Source organism: Idiotropiscis lumnitzeri, chromosome 10 (assembly GCF_059441095.1).
Source record: "Idiotropiscis lumnitzeri isolate Australia: NSW breed Sydney's pygmy pipehorse chromosome 10, RoL_Ilum_1.0, whole genome shotgun sequence".
Classification (NCBI taxonomy): domain Eukaryota; kingdom Metazoa; phylum Chordata; class Actinopteri; order Syngnathiformes; family Syngnathidae; genus Idiotropiscis; species Idiotropiscis lumnitzeri.
The window spans coordinates 18,851,678-18,855,526 of NC_142400.1; the positions used below are offsets into that span (position 1 = coordinate 18,851,678).

The window sequence follows — 3,849 nt, forward strand, 5'->3', positions numbered from 1 at the left end:
AGCGCAGGTCATGAGGTTTGCGGCAAAGCCCTGGATAACATACATCGTGTTGATGGCCCTGGAAAGGTTCTCAATAGATTCCATAATCGCCATCAGGAGTTGCTCATACTTGCTCATTTGTTGTATGACCCTGCTGACCATCCAAGCAACATGACAATCATTACCTCTAATACTATACAATTTGCACTCTGCCTTTTTAGATGGTGGCCAGATGGTAAAAAGATCTCGACAAACACAGCAGACAAAAACGTGTAGAGTTATGACCAATTATGGATTCCAAAGGAATTTAATTACCCCGCCAAGGGGGACAGTTAAGATTTTAATAAACCTGTTTTATTATACTACACAAACCTTAGTTTGCACGTACCAGGGATGCACGTAACAATTTTGTGCTTTGGCAGTCATTCTTAAGAGATGGCCACTCCTAGGAATCAGCAGCGATGAAAACTTTTTATTTCTAGACTTTTTTTATCTTCTTTTCCTTTCGACTTGTCCCGTTAGGGGTTCGACTTGTCCTTTTAGGGTTCCTCAAATGGTGTCATCCTTGTAAATATATTGTCTGAATCTTACTCTCTTACACAAACAGCCCAGTCTTCCTTTTCTACGAACCTTCTCTTAGGTTTTCCTCTCACTCTTTTGTTTGGCAGTTTCTCCCCCATCAGCCTTCTACCAATATGCTCAATATATCTCCTCTGGTGGTGTCCAAGCCACCCAAATCTCCTCTCTCTGTCAATCTCCTTCTGATAATCTTATTTCTAATTTTATCCGACCTGGTTACTCCTCAAGAAAACTTCAAAATACCTCCAGCTCTATTTCCTGTTGTCCCTTTGGAACCAGTGTCTCCAAGCAGTACATCATGGCTGGCCAAAGCACTCCAAAACTCCAGCAAAGAAATCTCTATAACATAACATACCTGACAATTTTCTTCTCCCATTCCAAAATGCTCACCATTACTCTGGACCAGTTCTCTACTAGTCCGGTCCTCGTGAGCCCCTATTCAGTGTGTTTTACATGTAACCTTGTTCTAACGCACCTGATTCCTGTGGAGGGTTTGCATGTTCTCCCCGTGCCTGTGTGAGTTTCCTCAGGGTACTCCAAAAACATGTATGGTAGGTTGATTGGATACTCTGTATTGTCCCGAGAAATGAGTATGAGCACAGATGGTTGTTCGTCTGTGTGTGCCCTGCGATTGGCTGTCAAACACTTGAGGGTTTACCCCGCATACTGCCCGAAGACAGCTGGGATAGGCTCCAGCACCACCCGCGACCCTCGTGTGGAGAAGCGAAACAGATAATGGATGGATGGAAAGAAATAGCTCCTTCAGAATAAATGTTTCGTCAACGACCAGGCATTCAACAACGACATCCTTGTGGGAGAAGCAGGAGTGCGTAGCTCTTCATATTGCCAAGCTATGAAAAGCTCTCTCAGAAGCTCCACGCAGCATCTGAGGACACATGGACGGTAGTACAGCTGAACCTCCACGGAACAGCTGACAATTGGTCGCAAGCAGGAGTCAACAGGACCACAACGGAGTACAGCCATGCGTTCAGGAACAAGTAGGGAACAAAGTTGTGAAGATGTTTTAGCTCTCTTTTTAGCTTTGTTAGCTAGCGATACCGTTTGCCACATGCCCATGATGAGCTCATCATATTCAACGACTTATGATGGGACTTTTGTAGAACGTTTAAATGACTTGCTTACCAATAAAGGTCCTATCTTCTCTACTGATTTTGGATGAGTGAGGCTGCAAGAGCAATAATTCTCTTCATAGCCAACTCGTTTAATATTCCACTACATTGTTTTTGTACATTCGTGTTTATATGTTTGTGTGTACGTTTTCCTGCAACATAGTGACATATTACTAGAAACTGTGCAGAAGCAGTATGATAGAGAAGGAGCAATTACATGTTTGGATTTTGTACAGGGACAATTAACAGCAGAATTACACCTCTGAACATGTGAGCTACATTTAAACCATCAAACATGGGATGGTTGTACATAACAAAAATGCAAATTACTGTATTTGTGTAGTGTGGGTGCTTTGCAGATCATGTTCATGCTGCCAACCCATCATTCATGCACCAAGATATGAGGAGGTACTTTCTTTCTTTTATACAAAGTGTCATTAAGTATTATGCACTTTGAAGGAAAGGAGTACCATGTTCCCACTCTACATGCTGAACCATAAAGTGTTTTTATTTAAAGATTGGCTGGCGTTGTGGCTGTGAGTCATGTCTCCATTTCATGGTCCATTTTCGAAATCAAACATTCTTAATTAATCTAATGGGGCTAATGTACCAACACTTCCTGTCTGGGCTCCTCTGCCTGGAATCCTTCAGTAACCTGAGATGAACATGCACAAGCGAAGTGTTACACATACCCTCATGATTTTGGAACTGATCTTTCTGACATCATACGACTGGCTGAATGGATAGTCTAGGCCTGATCAAGCATCGACTATGATGATTTGCTTACATTAACTGGCTTCAGCTATATTTTCATGCATTTTCTGTATCATATGCCTATCCCCAGTGATTCTAACAAGGCGCATGCACTTCCCTGACCCTGAGACAGTTGGAAGAGGTAAATTGAGTGATGATAAACAGTACATATATATGCTGGGGGATAGATCAAGAACGTACTGATCCCAAATTCAGCCAGGAAATATGATACTTTTTTTGGTTGTTGTTTTAAACGAGGTCTCAAACACTAATCAATGACACAGTGACAGTGATTTTTGGTTTTACATGTTTTGTGGCACAAACTAAAGAGAGTCTAAAGATGTTGTCAACCACCAAGGCACTTATTAAGGATCAGATAATATTATAGGTGACATTTAATATTGCATCCTGAAGGCTTTATGATCTGTTTTGTTCTAATGGAAGTAAAAAAAAAAAAAAACCTAGAAGAAGCATGTGAACTAAAAATGTGTCTTTCTTTCCGCAGACAATGAACACATTTACATGGAACTGGATCAGAAACTGTCCAAGTACTGCCCCAAAGAATGGAAGAGGGAAGCCAGCAAGTTAACTGTTGTGCTTATTACACTTCACTCACATGATTGTTGATTGTATTGTACACCAGGATGGCCGAGTGGTTAAGGCGTTGGGCTTAAGATCCAATGGACGATAGTCCTCGTGGGTTCGAACCCCACTCCTGGTATTCTTTGACTACTGCCACTCCCAACACTTAATTATGTGACATCAATCATTAAAGAGGGTCCATTATGAGTTATTGAAGGGGAAGGGGAGCAATATTGTAAAGTTTGATAAATATCTAGTCTTGGATTATCCCCCTGCTTAATTTCAATGTAAGGCACTGTTTTAGGAAAGGAAATTATATCAAGACATTGATTGGGCTGTCCCTGGCAACCACCGGTTGCTATTGAGTGACATGCGAGATCGCTTGCCTACAGATGTAAATCTGAATTGTCTTTTTTTCCCCTCTTTTTTACTTTTACGTGGCATCCAGACTCAGATATTTATGTAATTAAACCACGGGTCCCCAAGTCTGGTCCTCGTGAACCCCTGTCCAGTCTGTTTTATGTTTTCCCGTTCAAATTCACCTAATTCAAATGATCAGGATCATTATCAGTTCAATAGTTCCTGATGAGATCATAATTGGAATCAGGTGTTTGACATTACAGACCAGGCTACCCTACAGTATAACATTTACATTAGAGGGTTATCTGTGTAATGACTTTGACCATAAATCATGCTGTATTTGTTAAATAGTAGACTGTGCTTAGGTTTGGTCAAAAGATTCGCTGTATGTCAAGCTTGACCAGTTTGGCCTGGAATAGATGGGACATGGAGGACCTAATTTCCCAATTGGGTTGTGGTGGTGCAT

The 3,849-nt window shown here is 41.4% G+C and overlaps 1 non-coding gene across 1 annotated transcript; it reads left to right on the plus strand.

Annotated features, from left to right (window-relative positions):
• Window positions 1-3,079: 3,079 nt before the first annotated feature.
• On the plus strand, window positions 3,080-3,162 carry trnal-uaa (transfer RNA leucine (anticodon UAA)). The gene has a single exon. It is a non-coding gene; the product is annotated as a tRNA-Leu (tRNA).
• The last annotated feature ends 687 nt before the right edge of the window (window positions 3,163-3,849 follow it).